General features: G+C 42.0%; 1 pseudogene; it reads left to right on the forward strand.

The window, feature by feature from the left end:
• Positions 1–340: 340 nt before the first annotated feature.
• Positions 341–1,410, forward strand: LOC100354074 (ATP synthase F(0) complex subunit B1, mitochondrial pseudogene; annotated as a pseudogene).
• Positions 1,411–23,229: the final 21,819 nt, after the last annotated feature.

Raw genomic sequence — 23,229 nt, forward strand, 5'->3', positions numbered from 1 at the left:
CCCAGATTTTTTTCTCCCTACTATGGTAATCAAACTGGAACAAGTTCATGTTTTCAAAGAAGCACCAAAGAAAAATTTATTGTGTCATTCACCTTGTATCATTTTTATTAACTTTTTCATAAAAATATTTATAAAGTCTTGGTTATACTTCATGAAAAAATATGAATGTAGTATTTTGTTGATGGATATGTTGTTTCTTATTTTGTACTATTATAAATGCTTTTGAAATTGTTTTATACTCATTCACATATCAATATTTCAGGATAAAATAGTGTACAGTATTTATAGTGAATAGTTAAAAGCAAGAACTTGGGGTTGAGCATTCAGCCTAGTGGTTAAGATACTGGTTCAGGACAGTCTCCGGCCGGGGTCACAGGGACGCCTGGACTTTCGCTGACCATGCTGTCCCGAGTGGTGCTTTCTGCCGCCGCCGCAGCGGCCCCCGGTCTGAAGAACGCAGGCCTCCTGGGCCCGGGGATATTGCAGGCAACAAGGATCTTCCACACAGGGAAGCCAAGTCTTGCCCCTGTACCACCTCTCCCTGAATATGGAGGGAAAGTTCGTCTTGGGCTGATCCCTGAGGAATTCTTCCAGTTCCTTTATCCTAAAACTGGTGTCACAGGACCCTACATGCTTGGAACTGGGCTTATCTTATACTGTCTCTCCAAAGAAATATATGTGATTACCCCAGAGACCTTCTCCACCATATCAGTAGTAGGGTTACTTGTATATGTAATTAAAAAATACGGTGCCTCAATTGGCGAATTTGCAGATAAACTCAATGAGCAAAAAATTGCTCAGCTAGAAGAAGTGAAACAGGCTTCCATCAAACAAATCCAGAATGCAATTGAACAGGAGAAGTCACAGCAGGCTCTGGTTCAGAAGCGACACTACCTTTTTGATGTGCAGAGGAATAACATTGCTATGGCCTTGGAGTTGACGTACCAGGAACGGCTGCACAGGGTGTACAAGGAGGTGAAGAATCGGCTGGACTATCACATCTCTGTGCAGAATATGATGCAGCGGAAGGAGCAGGAGCACATGATAAACTGGGTGGAGAAGCACGTGGTGCAGAGCATCTCTGCACAGCAGGAAAAGGAGACAATTGCCAAGTGCATCGCAGATCTAAAGCTGCTGGCAAAGAAGGCGCAGGCACAGCCAGTTATGTAGTGCACCTGCCCGGTGGAGACTGTTAGAATCAGTTGACTCACCAGATGGAAACTAAATGTGACTGTTGCCCTCTCCTGAAGTTACACTTTATCTTTCCTAAAAGTCAAATTTAGGTTTCATAAAATGAGAGAACTCTTGGCCAGTCATGTATCTCATCCTTTGTTCTATGTATTTCGAGTTGTTCCATGATCACGTTTAATGAGCAGTTTGCTTTTATTAAAACATGCTGCCTGACTAAAAGATTACTCAGTTACACTTTGAATTTATAATTAATTCTACCATCCTGCAATAAAGTGAAAATTGAAATATTAAAAAAAAAAAAAAAAAAAGATACTGGTTCAGATACCCAGGTCTCAGAGTGCCTGCAGCTGAATCTTGTCTCTGGTTCTGTTAGGTAGGAAGTCAGAAATGAGCTTATGTGTGTGTGACGAAGGCCTAAGGCATTGACATCCAGGTCCAGCATCTGCATCTCAAAGTCATCCCAATAACCTTCCAGGTGCACCCTCTGGACCGAGCAGGACAGTCTTTCCAAGGCCACTGTCACACACCATAGGACAAATAGCAAGAGGAAATATCCGTATCGATCTCGACACCCATATGTCAGCTTTGAAGTAGCTACAGAAGACGGAACTCCATCCATTTATCCCCAAAAGAATTACGGGTATTCCTCTTGAGGGGGGAATGTTAGGTAGGAAGTCAGAAATGAGCTTATGTGTGTGTGACAAAGGCCTAAGGCATTGACATCCAGGTCCAGCATCTACATCTCAAAGTCATCCCGATTACCTTCCAGGTGCCGCCTAGTATCTGCACTTCAAACATCCTACCCGGATCCTGAGACAATCTCTCAGGGGGGCCCTGCCCCTTCTACCCAATAACTTTCCAGGTGGGGGTCCTGCCCCTTCTACCTGATAACCTTCCAGGTTCCAGGTGCCGCCCGGTATCTGCACTTCAAACATCCTACCCCGATCCTGATCTTCCGGAGGTCCTGCCCATTCTTCCTCTACCTGGGGCATCACCAGCCAGGCTTCCCCCTTTCTGATAACTTAAGGGGAAAAAGTCAGAAAGGAATTTTTCGTATATATCCAAAAAGTCTTTTGTTCCAGGAGGAGAAGAAGAAGAAGAAGCAAGAAGACAAGAGCAATCCCTTTAAAAACCCTGGCCTAAATGAAAACTGTACACTCATCCCGCTGCCTCTCTGCTGAGCCGCCTGCCTGGCCTGCCCAGGTGTACTCTCTCCACTCAACCATGTAACCTCGCTCTCTCCCAGTCTGAGTGACTGTGCACTCTCTCAGGTTCCGTCTGGAGAGGTGCCCATCCATTCTTACGATGTCCCTGCCCTAATAAACCTTGCTATTTTGCTTTCCACTTACTCTCTGTCTCACGCCTGAATTCTTTCTTGCGCAAAGACAAGAACTTTTGCTTTTCCGGTAACAGTTCCTGACTCCAGTTTCTTGCTAATGCAGAATCTAGGAGGAAGTGGTGATCACTGAAGTTATTGGGTTCTTTCCTCCCACATGGAAGACTCAGACTGAGCCCCAGCCTCTGGGCTTTGGCCCAATCCTGGCTGTTATACGCACTTGGAGAGTGAACTGGCATATGGGATTTCCCTTTCTCTCTCTCTCTCTCTCTCTCTCTCTCTCTCTCTCTCTTTCTAAATAAATAGATAATAAGTAAATACATAATAACTTTTTTTGTTTTTTTTTTTTTAAGATTTTTTTTATTTAGAAGGGAGAGAGAGAGAGAGAGAATCTTTATCCACTGTTTCTTTATCTTTTGTTTATCTTTATTCACTGTGCAGCAGCCTTCGCTGGACCAATCTGAAACCAGGAGCCAGGAATTTCTCCTGGGTCTCCAACATGGAAGCAGGAGGCCAAGAGCTTGAACCATATTCATTTGCTTTCCCTGGCACATTAGCAGGAGACTGGATCAGAAGTGGAGAAGTCGGCACTTGAATTGGTACCCATATGGGATGCTGGAGCCACAGGTAGTGGCTTTCACTAAGTCACAGAGCCAGCCCCCAATACATAAGGAATTTGAAGTCAGTTCTGACTCTATCACTTTAACTTCATAAAGATTGAATTTCTTTGTCTATAGAACAGAGATTAAAGCATTACCTGCATTTTAGGTTGGTAGAAAATTGAAAGGTAAATCATTTATAAAACAATCAGCTGAGCACTTAGAATGTATTATGCACTCCTTAAATGCTAGCTTTAGGTATCCTTTCATGGGCTTTGGGATTCAATAATCTGAATTATGTATTAAATATCTCTAAGATTTCCAAATGCATTACAGCAAATTACTTTCCAAATATCAGAGTAAGGGAATCTTTCTCACAGCCTAACCTTACCAGACTATTACTTTAAAAACAGTATGGTATTTTTAAAGACGAGTTTTCTTTTCTTTTCTTTGGTTACTAAAGATGGCATGTATTTTTCATCAGATAATTTCCCTGTCACTTGAAGCTTTTTTCCTATCTTATGCTATGACTCCACTTACATTTCTACATCCTATGTTCATCTGTTGCTATCTCTGGGTTTAGGTTTGGGAGGTACCTACTCAATTGTTACCTCTGATTACTTCTGATTTCTCTGCTCTGCATCTCATTTCTGTTTTTTTTTTTTTTTAAGATTTATTTTTTATTTATTTGAAAGACAGAGTTACAGATAGAGGTAGAAACAGAGAGAGAGAGAGGTCTTCCATCCACTGGTTCACTCCCCAGATGGCCACAATGGCTGGGGTTGTGCCAATCTGAAGCCAGGAGCCAGGAGTTTCTTCTGGGTCTCCAACAGGGATGCAGGGGCCCAAGGACTTGGCCATCTTCCACTGCTTTCCTAGGCCATAGCAGAGAGCTGAATCAGAGAGGAGCAGCCGGGGCTAGAACTGGCGCCCATATGGGATGCCGGAGCTTCAGGCCAGGGCTTTAACCCACTGAGCCACAGCACGGGCCCCTCGTTTCTGTTTTATTTCATCTCTTCATCCTCTGGTAACTGAGCAAAGTCATGCAGAAAGCTTGGGCAGAGTCCTTCTCATTATCCCCACTTTGGGAATTCTGCTCTCTTCCATGATTTTTGTCCCTACAATCTACTGCTCTACAGCCACAGGTGTTTCTACTCAAGGTCAGGTTATAGGTAGACTTTCTGGAAGGTACAGAAGAAGCCAGAGGGTGAGATGGTAAGATTTATAATGGAATCACTTACAGACTATTAATTATTATGAAATTCTATAGCTGAACCAAAAGTGAGCAAAATGTGTTGGATTTTAGAGAAGGTAGGGTTTTCTTTGTGCTGCTAATCTTTCCAGGGTAACCTGTCTTCAGTGTTTAGTTACTTAATTTCCTTGAATTCTACTTTTTTCTTACATGATATTATTCATCCTGCTTCCAGCCATCTGTGACTTGTAGGTTCTCTAGTGAAACCACAGATCCCTTCAATGTAAATTGTCATAATTTTCCTCAGTGTGGAGTACCTAGCTGACTTTTATTTGACAAGAACTAGGATCAAATCTGACTGGTTGTTTCTTACACATGCCTTAACATTCTTTCCTCCATACTAACTACCTTTCCTCTTTGAATCAGCTAGCACAAGCTTCTTGTTTCTGGCTTTGCTGCATCTCTGCATATCTAGGCAAATTTGTGTGTGTGCCCAACTTAAATCTACCTCCTTCATGATCCATTTTCTCATTGTCAGTTCCTTCATGCATCAACATGAAATATACGGTGTGTTATGACGTCATTAGCTTGTAGTTTCTGAGAAGCAAGAGTGAGGAATTAGAGGAGTGAGGCATAGGCAAAAAAAAAAAAAGACCTATTTCTCAGAGGTCCACCACCACTTACGTATCAAGTGGCATTGTTCAGTCTTGTCTGAAAATCATCCAAGAAAAAAATGTCTACAGGATCTCATGAAATTCCATGGTGTGCATTACTCTAAAGGAGGAACATCAACAAGCCCATTTTCCTTTCTTGTCTCCACTGATGGAAAGTTTACTGTACAATGCAGTATCTCACAGTTCATGCACATCCTTCATCATGGAAGCGTTCTCTATGTATTCCTGTAACTTTTAGGACATATGAAGACTCTATATAGGTCTTCAGTAATTGAGTCGATAAAATGTATGAAAAATATAGTGAACTATTGAAGAATAACATGTGTTATTATTTACTATTTAATCTCCCCTTGCATGCCAATTCACTTTCATATTCTTGGCTAGCAAATAAAGAAAAACATGTTGAGATGAGTTGACAAGAAAAGCTCACAGCAAGCAGGTATGAGTTCTATATCAAGCACTGGACATAAGTCTCTAGGCTGCCCATTTCATGAGAATCCGAAGTTACAGATTAAAAACAGTATTACTCACAAAATTATCAGTAGCCAGAATATCAGCATGTTCTTTCGGATGGCCTCTTGGTCTCAGATGTCCTCACAGCAGCAGGATAGACTGCTGGTGACACCTGCATGTTCACTGTTCTGTGTTACAGGAGCAAGATGGGGACTTTGGAAATGTGGTTCCATAATGATCAGTTAAAAAATGTTTTTCCTTGCTTTACATGAAGCCTCTATGCTTGTTCCTCAACAATAATCACTATTAAAAATGTCCTTTAAAGAGGCTCTGTAGCGAGGCAATCAGTTCCTCTGCTTGTCAGATAAGCAGTGGTGTGACAAATCACGGAGAATTACCTTTCAACAATAAATGCCACTCATTTCTACACTGTATTGATTTTGGCAAAATTTCCTGAGAGTAAGTCACACCACTGGTTATTCTGATTAATATGAACTAAAGATGGTGGGGCAAGTTCCATTCCATCTCACACAATATTCACTGCAGTCTACCACCAATGGGACTTGAAGGACCTGATAAGACTAATCAACAGTACTGATCTCAACAATGACCCCCAGCTACCTAGACCCAGCAAGCTGAACCTATGACTAAAAACATCACAGTCTACCTTTGAAGTCAAGTGTATTTTACCTCAAGTTTCTAAATGGACTTGTCCTTCAGCCTCTAGAATTAATTAAAGTCTCACAAGATGTGTCCATGATCACTCAGACTCTATCTCATCTAGAATGGAGAAGCTGACATCTCTAATGACCATGCCCAGTAAGTCAGAGGTGAACTAAAAGTTTTCCAGGTCAAAGTATCATCACTGAACATATGAGTTAACGTCACAAACAAGTTTGTATCATCTCTTCTAATTGAACGACTTCCAACATAGGCATAATTGACAGAATTGTTTTAATAATTGCCAAACTAAGGGTCTGGCATTGTGGCATAGTGGGTAAAGCTACCACCTCTGACACCAGTATCCTACTTGGATGCTGGTTCATTTACTGCCTGCTCCACTTTCCATCCAGCTCCCTACTAATGGCCTAGAAAAAGCAGCTGAATATGACCCAAGTACTTGGGCCCCTGCTATTAGTGTGGGAGAACTATAAAAAGCTCCATACTCTTGGCTTTGGCCTGGCACACTCATGCTATTGCAGCCATCTGTGGAGTGAACCAGCAGATGAGAGAGATCTTTCTCTCTCTCTTTTTCTCTCTAACATTTCCTTTCAAATAAATAAATAAATAAATAAATGCAAAGTAGGGTGATGTTTTTCAAGGAAGTCTGCCCAGTTACCCAACATCTATATTGTGTAATGATGGTGTTTCCTTAGACACTTGAATATAGGCCATCATACATTAAAGAGGGAAGCAAAGTAATGTCTGGCTTTAACACAAGTACTACGTCTGCTGGTATTCATATGGTACTCCTAGAAAGAAGGTGTTGTTTGAAGTTTCCGGGGCCTGCAAATGAGAAATCTTCTTGCTGGGAGGCACAGAATGGTAGTGCCTACAACATGGCCCCATGGGCCTGTCAAGCCCTAACATCCCCAGTTCAGTTGGGATAACTAATTCCACCCGTTGTTGTTGGAAGTACCATTTAGTTCATCAATATGGCTGATTATCTCTGTGCTTTCATCAGAGTGGTATTGGTCACTCTGTGAATTAACTAGCGATTGCTGCAGACATGGAAGTGAGAAAGACATTTGGACATTTGACAAATGGATTCTGGGAGAGAAGCAGAGCAGGTACATTGTGTGCTTCCAACAGACTTCACAGTGAGGTTAAAGGCAGTGGTGATCAAACTGTGGTCAAAGCTGCCATGAAGGGGATGGTAGACCTAGAAGACAGGAAAAGGTGAGGAATTTTACATATTATGGGAAATCATTATAAAGGCATTCTCTCTCTCTCTCTCTCTCTCTCTCTCTCTCTCATTTAGTAAATACAAATTTCCAAAGTACAGTTTATGTATTACAATAGCTTTTTCCCCCCATAACTTCCCTCCCACCCGCACCCCTCCCATCTCCCGCTCCCTCCCCCCTTCCATTCACATCAAGATTCATTTTCAATTATTTTTATATACAGAAGATCAATTTAGTATATATTAAGTAAAGATTTCATCAGTTTGCACCCACACAGAACATAAAGTGTAAGATACTGTTTGAGTACTAGTTATAGCATTAAATCACAATGTATAGCACATTTAGGACAGAGATCCTACACGAGGAGTAAGTGCACAGTGACTCCTGGTGTTGACTTAACAAATTGACACTCTTGTTTATGGCATCAGTAATCTCCCTAGGCTCTTGTCATGAGTTGCCAAGGCTATGGAAGCCTTTTGAGTTCGCCGACTTTGATCTTATTTAGACAAGGTCATAGTCAAAGTGGAAGTTCTCTCCTCCCTTCAGAGAAAGGTACCTCCTTCTTTGATGGCCCATTCTTTCTGCTGGGATCTCACTCGCAGAGATCTTTCATTTAGGTCTTCTTTTTTTCTCTTGATGAAGGCCCCAAGGGTAATGCTGAGAAAAGTCATTACAGACACTTCCCCCCCACACCTCTTGTGACAGGTGGTGTTCCTTTCCCAAAGGACTGGTGTTGTTGCTTTCCTTCCATCATTAACAATGAAATGGTCTTCCATTCCAGTGACTCAATGCTTGGCTTTTCCTAATTACTCTCTATTCTTACCCATAATCTAGAAGGATCGATGTGAGAGTAATGAGTGTATAGGAATGAAAGTTACAGACATCCACGTGTGTCTATTCTAGGTTATCTTGGATTAGAGGTAGAGCAGCCCGACAAGCACTGTTCTAAAATTATCATCATTATCCTTACAATCTAGAGCCGTGTCTCGTCAACACAGGAATAGGAAGTAAGGAAGTTAGAGGCTTTCAGCATAGCTTTTGGCTGGGCTGCCATGCAGCCAATACACCAGCAGGGCTGGCCTGCGGTCACTGTTAGGGAAGGCAAGATGAGACATTCTCCGGAATGGTCATGAAAGAACCCTGTGTTTTCAAATATCTATAAAACTCTCTAATCCTTAGTACCACCCAGGGAAAGGTTGAAAGGAGAGGATTCCTTTCCAAGGAGATCTTCAATAAGGCATTAAACTGACTTGCCAGAAGTATGACAGCCAAAGGACTGACAGGAGACTGAGTCAGAAACCTTTTGGAGCTCATTTTACAGAAATCTGTCACAATGCCCCACAATCCCGATGACCATTTGAAACAGGGTCCATAGATGGTGCTCAAATGTTTTGACTTTCAGCAAACTGTTGCAAGGTTTCTGTGAAAAAAAAGTACTCAGCTATCAGGTGAGAAACAGTTCAGAAAGATAAAGCAAGAGTAATTATAAGAGCAAGATTTACACAGCTGAATGCAGCTGGTCAACTGAGGTAGCAACTCCATAGCCTGAGGAAGGATCAACACGAGTGGGACACACTCATAACCTCAGAGGGAATAGGATTGTGGAGCAACTGAAGCAAGCACCCTCCGCTGATTGGCTTCCACATCACAAAGGGGCCGCACCTTGACAGGAGTCAGTCAGAAACAGGATGCAGCCTCATCAGAAAACAGGGTCCCTTGCCCCATGCCCAGTGTTCTAAGTAGGGTGTGTGCCTCTCGGGGATGATGACAGACCGAGCACTTCTGTCCTGGGAGCCATTTGGGCAGAACAGACCTTATATGCAGTCCAAATGTGTTCCCATTGACCTAGTCCTCGCCAGGCATGGTATTAGTTTCCCAAACTGTTCAATCACCATGAATTTCTCTACAGTTCCTGGCCCAGTGAAGAGAACTTTAATCTTCTGCTTTATAGTTTTCTAAGTGACACTACAAACAGCTAGGCCATTGGCAATAGTCTGTGTCACTAAGTGTATAAAATGTCACATCAAAGGGAAAACTGGCCAGAATGTGACAGGGGCTGTGAGCTCTGCCAACTGAGCAGAGTGACCACAGCCTATGACGGTGCTGTTCATGGGGAACTAAGCTTGCACAGTCACAGCAGTCCACTTGCAGGTGCAGAGAGCATCAGTTCATCAGGTTCAACCAATATGAGTAATCTCTGTCAACCAGAACCCAACAGAGCATGGGGATTTGCTTCAGGCAGCAGGAGAAGCACAACAGTAATGTTTCCCCAAAGTGGTTAGCTGAGGTGCTGCTAGCACTAGACAAGCAATGTTCATCAAAGATAAGTAAAGCCAGATGCTAGTTGAAGTTGCATGGCTAGAATTTATTCTGGAATTACTATTTATTACAAAAAAATTGTCCAGCCAGAACTAAACTGCAGTTCAGTTTGAGCAGAGATGACAGGGTGCTTAAAGGGAGGTTGATAACATACGCAAGGGAGGAGCAGAGGCTCCTGTATGGTTGAGGATGGGAAATCTGCACAATACAGGGGTGCGGGATTGGTTCACAGATTTCCATCTTGGCATATGAGTCATTCTTATAAAAGTTAGGCTCCCTCCTGTGGCAGGAACAGGGGGTAAGAGTGACTTTCTTAAATATTTGCGAGTTAAAGAGTCTGATTCCCTATTCTGAAAAAGACAGTTCTGGGAGGTAGAGTTTTATCTCCAAGGGGTAGGCAAAAGGTATAGCACTGAACAATTTTTAAAGGACTGCGTTAAGGGGGAGCACCTTATCTCTATCTCTATCTATCTATCTCTCTATCTACCTACCTACCTACCTACCTATCACCAGGTTTTGACTAGAGGTAGCAGAATATACTCTGGGTGGCATTCAGCCTTCTCAAGCAGAAACTTCCAGCAGCAGAACTTGTCATTTCGGAATACAGACTTCATTTTTGAAAATGGTGTTAGTGTCTGTCCATGTCTCTTCACGCCCAGGGGTGGGAGCAGCATCATTTGTAGTGAGCATCAACAGTTTTTATAGGCCAAGATTGAGAACTTGTTGAGAAGAGGTCTTGGGGCAGCCTGACAGGAGTCTGGTCAGGGAGAGGGTCTGTCACATTCAAGAATGCATGGCTTCCTGCTGACAGAGGAGCGTGATTGGGTCCTTGCCTGGTTGTTATCTTTGGGTCTGAGTTGACCTAGCCCAAAATGGATATATAAGCCGCAAGGTCTGCCTGGGCCAAGAGTTTGGTTGGAGCAACCGTCCATTATTGCCATGAGAAGGGTAGTGGCTGCCTTTCAAACAGGGTGTGTCTGGTAGCTGTGTTGGGGTGATACATCCAGAATCCCAGAGGATGTCTTTAAGTGGAGGCCATCTCCTTTTGCCAGATGTTCCATTTGGCAAAAGCATCACCCAGAGGAACTTGCAGACAAAAGGGTTACTGATGTTATAGGGTCTCAAAGGCACCAGCACTTCTGTGTAGGAAAGCATCTCCTCTTTGAAGCACTTTCTGGAATGTATGTGGCAGGGTAGTGCAAGCCCACAGCACCTGAATCCCTATGACACACTAAATGTTGAATTGTCCCATTCCTGCTATCTCTACCCTATAACCCAACATTAAAAGCCAAATTCCTTTCTGTTCCCTGCTACGAACTCTGGTCAACCCCATAGAAGTGAGTTCAGGCATTTCCTCTCCCAACAGGGTCAGGTAGGCTGCTGACAAGATGACTTGGGTTCTTGTGCCCAATAGAGTCATAGACGTTGGAGCCCTCCTTTCCCTACATTTGAGATGTTAGTCCCCCTTGTAATTGGTGATCACTGGGACACTCTCTATTCAGCTCTAGTAACTTTTTTTTTGTAACAGGCAGAGTTAGACAGTGAGAGAGAGAGACAGAGAGAAAGGTCTTCCTTTGCCGTTGGTTCACCCCCCAAGTGGCCACTACGACCAACGCGTTGCAGCCGGCTTTTTGTGCTGCGCCGATCCGAAGCCAGGAGCCAGGTGCTTCTTCCTGGTTTCCATGCGGGTGCAGGGACCCAAGCATTTGGGCCATCCTCCACTGCACTCCTGGGCCACAGCAGAGAGCTGGACTGGAAGAGGAGCAACTGGGACAGAACCGGCGCCCCAACTGGGACTAGAACCCGAGGTGCTGGCTTTGCAGGTGGAGGATTAGCCTAGAGAGCCGCGGCGCCGGCCACTGACTTCTTTTTAAAAAATGTTTATTTATTTGAAACTCAGAGTTCAGAATGAGGGAGGGAGGGAGAGCAAGAGCGAGAGCAAGAGTGAGAGTGAGAGAGAGCGAGAGAGAGAATAAGCTGATTCACTTCCTAGGTGAACACAAAATCCAGTGCTGGTCCTGGCTGAAGCCAAGAACCAGGAGCTTCCTCCAGGTCTCTGACATGGGTGGCAAGGACCAAAAGACTTGGGCCATCCTCTGCTTTTTTTTCCAGGCCATTAGCAGGGAGCTGGACCAGATGTGGAGCATCAGGGACAGGAACCGACACCTATATGGGATGCCAATGTTGCAGGAAGCAGTTTTACTTGCTATGCCACAACACTGGCCCCATGCTTTCGGAACTTCCTAACTCAGGAGTCAGCCACACTGCTCTTTACACCAAGTAGAGGATTTTCATCACTTGGCTGACCCGAGTTACAGTCACACAATGCTGTTTATTTAAGTGATTCTCCCCAGAGCCCATCAATACAACATCTCACGTTCTACACTGATTTCAGCAAATGAGCTGGGGGTGTCCTCCAGGAATATGGAGATGGCTGGAATAACTGATCCCAACCGCCCCTGTTCAGGATCTCATTCTCCAGTGGGTCATCCACCTCTGCATTGTGAATCCAGCCCAAAGCAGTAAGAGTCTGAATACTAGTCCCAGCCCCTCTGAAGGGGCCAATGTTCCCTTACCCAGTGAGGACCCATTGAAGAAGTCGCTAGTACTTCCACGACTGTCTCTGAGGGATTACAAGGTTGGCAAGACAGAACGCAGCAGTCGTTGAGTTGCAGCCTGACCCAGTTGTTGCTCTCCTTTAACAAAATATCTCCCAAGTAATAGTCAGCATTCTCACAGGACACCTGGTTTCCTGTCATGGTGGTTTCAAATTGGCCACTTTCACGTTTAGCACGTGAAAACACATGTGCAAGTGTTGTTTGCAAAGGAATGGAAAGTTCTACCCACCCAGGAAGATGTGGAGTATTTTTTTTAAGATTTTATTTTTCATTTGAAAGGCAGAGCCACAGAGAGAGAGAGAGAGAGACAGAGAGAAAGGTCCTCCATCTGCAGGTTCACTCTCCAAATAACTGAAATGGTTGGAGCTGAGCACATCCAAAGCCAGGAGCCAGGAGGCCCCTCGCAGTCTCCTTCATAGGTGAGGGTCCGAAGCACCTGGGCCATCCTCCATTGCTTTCCCAGGCCACAAACAGAGACCTGGATTAGAAGAGGAGCAGCTAGGACACAAATTGGTGCCTATATGGGATGTCAGCTACAAAGACAGAGGTTTAGCCTACTATGTCACAGTGCCAGTCCAAGAGTACTAGCTTTTTGTTTTGTTTTGTTTTGTTTTGTTTTGACAGGCAGAGAGGACAGTGAGAGAGACAGAGAGAAAGGTCTTCCTTTGCCGTTGGTTCACCCTCCAATGGCTGCCACGGCTGGCGCACTGCGCTGATCCAAAGGCAGGAGCCAGGTGCCTCTCCTGGTCTCCCATGGGGTGCAGGGCCCAAGCACTTGGGCCATCCTCCACTGCCTTCCCGGGCCACAGCAGAGAGCTGGCCTGGAAGAGGGGCAACCGGGACAGAATCCGGCGCCCCGACCGGGATAGAACCCAGTGTGCCGGCGCCATAAGGTGGAGGATTAGCCTAGTGAGCCGCGGCGCTGGCCGAGTACTAGTTTTTATAATGGTGCACACCTGAGATGGATATTCAGATTGGCAGGAACTACCCCATTCCTTAGATGCTACTGCAGCAAGGACACTGTTCAGACACATGTCTTTGAATTTCCTCTATGGAACATAGCTTTTCGACTACATCCCTCATTCCTTCTCATTAATAGTGATGCTGTGAAATTTCACAATGCACTTGGATCAATATAGTTACTTTCTATGACCACAGACTTCAAATCCTATTAATCCATCCATGAGGCCTTCATACTACTCCTCTGTCCTTCCATTTCTAGAAAGCCACGACTTGGTCTGCTTAGGGTCAAATGGAAAAGGTTTGATATTTTACAGTTGGGTTGCTATGGCGTCATGCATGCAGGTTCTTTTGAAGGTAGAAATATCAGGGCCAAGACAGAGGATATGCAGATTCGGAGCACTGCCGGCATCAAGATGATCAGCATCTCCTTGCCCCAGTCCCCAGAGTCTCAGTCTCTACAGGATGACACCAAGAGATTCAGGCACCACTTACCCACTCAGTGAACTTCATCAGGGAAAGGACCCCTCAGTTTAGGAAACCTTTCACAGTAATTACAACACACACATTGGCATTCAGCTCCAGAGATAGACACCCTCGATACCTTCTACAGCTTCAGTCAAATCTGCTCTTTGTTCTAGAGGAAGGTCCTCTCCCTCTCTCTAAGAATATCTGCTAAACAAATATCTTTTTCAAGAGAGTTCAGAACAAAGATGATCAGGACCTCACCTTGTAAGAGTTCAGAAACACAACAGAACCGTGGAGAATCATCTCCATGGAGACATCATTGCTGCCCCCAAAACAGTTTATTTGACTCTAGCTCCAACAGAAGTAATTGTTTGACTTTATTTTGCAGGTCATCTTAAGACTCATGTGTAATTTTATGTGTATTTTTTACAAGAAAATTGAAAATGTTGATGCACATGAATTCCAAGTGTTCCAAGGCTCTCTGAAATCTACATAGGACTCCCCAGCCAGTAATCTAGATCTAAGTGATTTTCTCATGCTTAGCATCAATTATGTAACTGCATGATACTCTAAGATTGCACACTGAAGGGTTTCAATGGGAAAAAAGAGAACACATTATAAAACTGGACAACAGAAATAAGTCATAGACTAAACCATTCTTAGTCACTCTCTTCCTCCTCCTGTTTTTGTTTTGTTTTGGTTTTTTATTTGTTTTTTTGGGAGGGACTGGTACAAAGCTTTATTTTTGCAGTGGAATTATCAGATCCCTTCCAGTAAGCTGAATAGCTCAGTAGACCCCATAGGCATACTGATGTTTAGTATTGTGAGTTATTCTAACAATTATGGTGCTAGACCTCCCTGCTGACTCAGGGTCTAATTTTAAATTGCATTTTTTCTTGCTTTTTCTTATCCATTGTATTTGTTTACAGGAGAGGCTGGACTTGTAGAATACTTAAATATGCATGTAGGTAATGGTTTTATACAGAGCTTACTTTTACTGATAATTATTTATTTAATAAAGACTTTGCCTTAAAGCTTCATACAGACACACAAACCTTTTTGAGCCCAATTATAAATGTAGCACTTTCTGTCAATATATCACCCTTTTGCCATAAACATAGCAGTTTTTTTTTTATATTAGTGTCTTCCAGTAAGATTGACAAACATAAAGGAGTCCTCTTCTGTGACATCAATATTTTATGACACCATCAGATGTACTTAAAAACTTACACTGTTAGTATCCATGCATAATTTGCCATTACTCTTCTTTATAATCAAAGGAATATTTTTGTATTGTTATTTGGTTTTCTTCAGTATAAAATACTTATGAATGGTTGGTTTTAATGCATGTTTTACCTTAATTTATAATATGGTACATAAATGGATTGGTCTGTTTCTAGGTCATTATAACCTCAACAAGGCAATGTGAATACACAAAATAATAAACAAATTGAGGAATAAATAAGATATGGATTCAAGTTTAGCTGTGTATAATGCATACACAACATACACACACGCACATACCTCATTCAAATATAAAATCATATGGGGCCATTCAGAGTGAATTACATTTAAAAAAACTTTCTGATATCAATTACTTGCTTAATCCAATATTCTCCTGAGGATCAATTGAGTTATTTTGATAAGATTTTGTTTAATATAATTATATAAAACTCCAAAAATTTGAAGTATAATATCTTGACAGCAACACACCAAACTATGTTGTTTTAATTATGTTATTTAACTCAATCAATACGGAGAGGAAAATGGATTAAGATGTAGAAGAATGAAAATAGTCTTGCATTTCCTTAGATGGAAATTCTACAATATCTATGAAGATAGAGAATCCGAGAAAATTTGCTTCTCAAAGATAGAAGAAGAGTTGCTGCTTTTGTGAAAAGCACTGAAGTTTTCAGGCAGTACTTGTTTGCTGGCCTTGGCTGTTTCCTATATGCACAGTCCTAAAGTATTTCTGAAATAGGAAAAGGGGTTTACAGGAGTCTAAGTTAAAAATACGGAACTGGAGGGCCACCACTGTGGCACAGTGGATAAAGCTGCTGCCTGCAGTGCCGGCATCCCATATGGGTGCAAGTTCAAGACACAGCTGCTGCACTTTCAACCCAGCTCTCTGCTATAGCCTGGGAGGGCAGTGGAGGATGGCCCAAGTGCTTGAGTCCTGCACCCCATGGGAGACCAGGAAGATGCTCCTGGCTTGTGGCTTCAGATCCACCCAGCTCCAGCTGTTGTGTCCATTTGGGTAGTGAACCAGTGGATGGAAGACCTCTCTCTCTCTGCCTCTGCCTCTCTCTAACTCTGCATTTCAAATAAATAATTAAATCTTTAAAAGATTATGGAACTCATTCTTTTGCTAGAAATTTAATTTTGACCATGGCTCTCTGCTGTGCTTCCTGAGATCAATTATTCCACTTCCAGCCATGTTTGTGGAGTTAGTTGAGGCTTTGTTGTATCTCCTCCTTCAAAGTGGATTTCATTCCACCAAAAGGAGCCACATGTGTCCACCCTTAACTGTGGCTTTTGCTATTTTTGTATAATATATAATTCCAGATGTTTAATCTTTCCAACATAATGCCTTAAATCATTTAACCAATTCATGATGGCCACATGCTGATAAATGCAGAGAGACAATGATGAAAATGATAAGAATTAAATGTGGCAAACATCATTTTGCTGTCATCTATTTTACTCCTACTTTTTGTGCATACGTTCATTTTGCTTCTTTCTCTCACCTGTAAGATATCTCCCTGCCATAGGCTGAATGTTTGTGTTCAGGCAATATTCTTCGGTCGAAAGCCTGTGTCCAGTGTGAGGGTATTATGAGGCTGGCCATCTTTGGAGGTGAAGAGATCTCATGAATGGTATTGGTGTCCTATTGAAGGGATCCTGGAGAGCTCCCTCATCCCTTCGGCCAAATGAAGACACAGCCAGAGGATGGCCATCCATAAATCAGACAGTGATCTTCCTAGGCATCACATCTGTTGAAATCCCCAGCCTCTAGAGTTTTTGAGAAATAAACGATTGATTAAAGTTTAATAATTCCATACACCATCTGAAAGTAGCTCCACTGTTCAATGTGGGGCATAGCTGATGCAAAGCCAGGTCACTGATTCCAAAATGGTTTCTCAGGTGGTTTGGAAATTATATCCCTGGATCTCTTTGTGTCAGATTTGTAAATTCTCTACAATTTATGAAAAACCATTTCATATATATGTGTGTCATATTTTAATGTGTTATATAATATATATGTATATAAAGTCATTTGAAGTACAGTTTACATTCTTGATGTTTGAGCAAGGTCTTAGATTTATACATTCTGTTTGGTGAGCACAAACCCAAAGTTGATGCTAAAATCTAATACCTCATAAGCATGAGAGGGAAAGTGAATAGCTTAAACAAATCAATACCTTTGGAAAGAAAGATACTACAGGATTATAACAAAAAAGCTAACTTTTTTTCTTCCTTTCATGTGCATCAAATCAACCACTCCATTATTTGCCATGACGTGTTAGGAAATGTAAAACTGTGGGACCAGCACTGTGACATAATGGGTAAGTCTCTGCCTGCAACACCAGCATCCTGTATGGGCACTGGTTCCTGTCCTGGCTTCTTTACTTCCCAATCCAGCTCCCTGTTAATGGCCTGTGAAAAGCAGCGAAAGGTGGCCCTAGTGCCTGGACCCCTCCTACCATATAGGAGACCTGGATGAAGCTCCTGGATCCTGTCTTTGCCCTGGCCCAACACTGGCTATTGTGGTCATCTGGAGGGGAGTGAATTGGTGGACAGGCAATCTCTCTCTCTCTCTCTCTCTCTCTCTCTCTCTCTAACTCTGACTTTCAAAATAAATAAAACAAATTTTAGAAAAACTAAAAATTGTAATTCAAGGAAGTTCTATTCAATATTTCAAAATTTTTGTTTTTCTTGGCACACAATATTTGTGTAGTGTATATAAATCAGAAAAAAACATTGAAGCAGTAACATTTTCTCAGGCTACAGGTAGTGCTGTATTATTTTCTCTTTGCTTAAAATACTATTCATGTCTAGCACATAATTTTTTCTGAGCTTTAATTAATTTAGTTTCATTCTCACTTGTAATTGTCAATTGTTTTTGTCTTTCACTTTAGTAAGTCTTTAATCACTTAGAAAATGAAAAAGAACTAAGGATTCTGAACCAATACATTCAAATACTGAGCTACCTAGAAACTTAGCACATTGTTGTAATCATGTCTTAAATTCTTTTGCTCTTAAGTACGCCTGTCATTTCTTGTGTGTGGCCGCTTTGCCTCTACCTGTCACTCAGAGGGCATATCTTTGGTCTTCTCCTGTGTATGAGTACTTGAAAACCTTAGGGGGTGAATTTACAGGTGTTTGGCTAATCAAATAAATCTAAAAAATGAGTTTCAAAGCCATTCTGAAACCAGAACCATGACCCTTCAGAAGACAAAAATACTTTCTAATTCATACAGGAAGTTGATAGAAGAATGAAGATTAGTATTTTCTTGCCCTGTGCCTTGGTATCATTCAGAAAGAGAGCTTAAAACTTCGGCATATTCTGCTCTTACCACTTATAGCTAAACATTTTAAGGTATGATAAATTCAAGAATCAATGCCTACTGTTTACTTTAGGATACATTCAAAAATTCATTTAACACATACACATTGAAATATTATTCAGCCATAAAAGAATACAACTCTTGTCTGTGGCAACATGGATGGAACTACATATTACTATGTTAAATGAAACAGAAAGACAAATGAACAAAAAGACAAATATCACATTTCTCACTTATAGATGAAAACTTTAAAAATTTGCTTTCACTTGAGAGTAAAATAGTGATCATTACAAGTTAGTAAGAGGAGCGGAGGTGATAACGGGTACCAAATAAAGAAACATAGGAAGAGCAGATCCTAATATCCTGAAACACAATAGCGGGACTACAATTCAAAGTGGCTTATCTATTATCTATTTGATGAATAACTAAAATAGAAGAGTTAGAAAGCTGCCATCACAAAGAAATGATAAAATTTTGAAGGATATGTTAATGCTGATTACTCTGATAAGATCATTACACATTGCATACTTGCATGGAATTATCACACTGTACTCCACACACAAGTTTAATAAGAAAATCATATTTATTTATTTCAGGAATTTATTAACATTATTTTTATGCTATGTGATAATAACATAATACTTATGTTAATGTGATACTAATAGAACAGATTCCATGTAGTTCATAGACACAATTCTATGAAAGTAGTGATACTTCCCTCTCTCCCTTCCTCCTAACTTGTTCTCTCTCTTTTTAGTTTTTGAAATAATATATTTGTAATTTATCTTATAGTAAGAAAGCTTAATGCTCCATTAAATTAAGAGTTCTACAAGAAATAAAAGACCCTAGTTCACTGGGAATAAATGCAAGAGCTATGAACAATAACCAAATGAAAGCACACAAAAATCACTTCGTTCTTGGAAGCTGGGAAAATAGTAAAATATTAGACATATGCAAACCATGGTATACTTTCCTAATATTTCATAATCATTGAATATCTGCAACCATTATATCTTTAGGATCTGGCCCATATATATTATATAGTAGGTAGTATGTATTCATGGATTAAAGTGATTATTTGTATTCGACTTAGTTCCCTGGAAATAGATTCTGAGTCAAACATGTAAACAGGTCTATGTGAGAATGTCCTTGGTGCAGACATCTCTATGAAAGTGAAGAAGACAAAATGGGCAGAAGAGCTGTCCTGGACTCTGGCTACAGTTGAGGCCTCTGTCAGTCCCACAAGGTGTACTGGAGCTGGCATGACCACACCAGGCAGCCGTAAGTTAAGGCAAGGAGTCTGTTCATCGATTTGGTTATTCGTCATGGACTGCCACTTAGGAGGAAACCTAAGCTTGGGTGAGGCAGCAGAAGAGAAAATCCCTACAGCGTTTTCCTGAGAGTCAGCCGCAGTGTCTGGGGAAGGGGTGAGCCAGCTGGGTGGGGTAGCACAGTCCACACTCTTCCTTAACTTCATTTTTCCACGTTTAGGAAGCTTTCGCAGGAAGAACATGCAAAGCAGCATACACATACTGACATGGAATCTGCACTCTGAGTCCTAATCACCGTCTCTGCTCTAAAGAGGAAAAGATTCCCTTGCATCTGAACACGTGGGAATTGGTATAACAAGAACCCAGAATGATTCCCTTACATCTGAACACGTGGGAATTGGTATAACAAGAACCCAGAAAGATTCCCTTACATCTGAGCACATGGGAATTGGTATCATAAGAACCCAGAATGCCAGACTCCAAATACAGAGCCACAGGTATGAGATATGTAGAGTCCATGTCCCAGTAGATCCACTGAAAAGAAAGGTCACTGCTTCACCCATGATCTGCTATCTATACATTAACGAGGACACATGTGATTTGCTTTCTGTATAGAAGGCATTGAGAGGCAAACAGTGCCAATGCAGCATGCACTCTGTCTACAGTGGACTTGTTAGTATACCCTACGAAGTTAGCTCTGTCTGTGAGAACAGGACCCGGTAGAACCCTTGATGAAGAGGTGAGTGCCTGCTGGCTTGCATTTAGCAGGTGACTCATTAGGCATGGAATCTCACCAGGTTGCCAAGGAAAGTACAAATATGCTTTCTCATTAAAAATAAACATTAGGGTAGTTTAAAAAGACAACTCTTTAATTTGCTTGCTATTCTTCAACTCAAGTATTAAAAGATGGCGTGCTTTCTTTAACAATAAAATCATAGTAATGGAAAATACATAGAAAATGTAATATTCAGGGAATATTGACCACTAGGAGTTATAAAAATTTAAAAATAATTGCTCATTTAATATTCAGATTATATCTAACTAGCATGTGTTAGTATTATGTACATTTTGCATTTTATTTATTTTAATTTCATTTGAAAGGAAGAGAGACAGAGGCCTTCCCATCACTGGTTCACTCCTCAAAAGCCTACAACACCTAGGGTTGCATCAGGCAGAATCCAGTAACTGGGAACTCAATCCAGAGCTCCCACACAGTTGGCACAGAGACACTTACTTGAGCCATTACTTGCTGCATCCCAGGGTAACATCGACAGGAAGCTAGATCAGAAGTAGAGGAGTGAAGTCTTGAACCAATCTCTCTGATACAGGGTGCAGGTATCTCAAACAGTGACTTGGGCACTGTGCCAGATGCCTGCTTCTATTCTACACATTTTATCCATGCAGAACCTGTGATAAATTATCAATATGTTGTCACCTGGCTAATAACTGGTCTGGCTGAGAGAAGGGTAAATGTTTTCTTTTAATTTGTTTTATTGTGCTGCATGGAAATTCTAACATTGGGCAGCCAGTTTTCATTCTGAACACTGAGGGAGAGTCAACTTTCAGAATTCTCTGACTTTTAAGAAAGTGATATAGCATATACACAATGGAAAATTATAGGAACTTCTTGATCATGATTAGATTATTGTCCTGTAACCAAATACATACATACATTTATATTTTTCTATGTCAGGAAAGTAAGAAATGGTCACAATAAATTTTACAAATAAAGGGACTAAATAACTTCAGCAGGAAACAGATCAAGTTAGGCCATATTTATTTTAATATTTTATATTAATTCTGTTTTGCTAACTTTTTTATATTTCAGAATTTTGAATAATGAATTCTGGCCCCAGGTCTGTGGCATTTTGATATCCGTAAGTTGTGACTTCTGCATGGGAAATGGTGGGGCTCATTTCTCCAAGACTTCCCAGGCATGAGTGTAGACATTCATTACGTCAGGCTGGGGCCTGTGACTGCCAGAGTGCGGTATCGTTGACATGCTCTGCTTTCCTGACATCTTCTGCTTTACTCCTTTCTTGGGGCTTTGCCCTTTGCACTAAGAGATATTTAGCAACAACTCTCAACTCTACCCACTAAAAGCCATGCACATCTCCTACCATGAGACAAGTGAAAATATCTCCACTCATTGCCCCTTTAATGCATATGTAAAAATCAACACTGACCTACGACAAAATATATTAAAAGGGTTCCAAGATGGCTGAATAAGGAAATGATATGCCGATTTTGACCGGGGGAAGATAGCAGAAAAAAAGTGGAGGAAGTGAATTCCCAAGGGAGATTTAGAGAGAAGCTTGCAGCGGAAATTCTACAGGAAGAAGAGGAACCCTGTGGAGTAGTGTAGAAAATGCAGGCATACAGAAGCAGGCACAGACATCATCCATGACTCTCACAGCTGGAGGCTGGAGGAGATGACAGGTTCTGAGAGCAAACTGAGAGCAGACTGCAGCAGTTGGCACCACTGATGATGATAGTGCCTGAGGGGGAGCCTTGCAGACCACACTGTCTGGCCTTGAGCACGAGCAGGAGGCAGGCTATCTCCTAACCCAGCTAAAGCAAAGCACGTTTCTTTCTCCCCATCTCCCACAAGGTCACTGGCCAACTTGAGGGAGTAGTCGACAAAAATAGAAGCTGCAGCGAGGCTATCACACAGGTGACCAGGGGGTTTTGCCAGAGAGAGAAATCCACGTTACCCACTGCCTTTGAGAAGGGCTGGGGGAATTGACACAGGTCTGGGCGCCCACTGAAGATCTCAACCTGTCACAGGCTCCAGGGCTCAAACTGCCTAGACTGAGTACCCACAGGCAGCTGGCTCTGGAAACAACACTGCTGTCTACGTGGAAAAGGCAGGCTCACAGAGTAGAGGAGATCCTCTGCAACCTGTTACTGTGGGAGCCTTGTGTGCTGCAACCTGTGACTGTGGGAGCCTTGTGTGCTGTAACTGTTGGAGTCTTGTGGCTGCATGATAGGGCATGGGGTGTAGCTTGGTGTCTCGGAAATCTTTCTGTCTGGTGTCAGAGGCTCAGAGCTCCCTGACTGCTTACAATGGGTCATTGGTGAGGGTTCCATGCTTACACTGAGTAACACAAAGTTCCTTTGTGCAGTTCATGAGCTAGAATGGGCGAGTACTGTGCCCACTGTGGGTTAACCCTGGGCATTGCCACCTTGGAAGAGAGGAGATGAGGTTGTGATTATGACAACAGGAGTGATCATACTCCCTCCCCTGTTGAAAATAGAGAAGATCTACCACGACCAACTTGGGTGTCACCCTGACTATAATAAATGTGTTTGCACCCAATTACAGTGTGCCTGGCTATTTAAACGAAGTATTAGTGGACCTAAAGGGAGACATGGACTCCGATACAACACTAACGAGTGACATCAACATCCCACTCCCATCAATGGGCAGATCAATAAACAACAGAGCTAATCTATGCTATGGACAAAACGGAATTAAATGACATCTATAGACTATTTCATTTCATGGTTGAAGAATACACATACTTCTTTCAGTGCATGGAATCTTTTCTAACAGACCGTATGCTAGGCCAAAAGGCTAGTCTCAGCAAACTAAAAAAAAAAAAAATTAATTGTACCATGCATTTTTTCTGACCACAATGGGGCGAAACTAGAAATTAACAACTCAAAAACCTCT

Source organism: Oryctolagus cuniculus, chromosome 8, assembly GCF_964237555.1.
Source record: "Oryctolagus cuniculus chromosome 8, mOryCun1.1, whole genome shotgun sequence".
Taxonomy (NCBI): Eukaryota; Metazoa; Chordata; class Mammalia; order Lagomorpha; family Leporidae; genus Oryctolagus; species Oryctolagus cuniculus.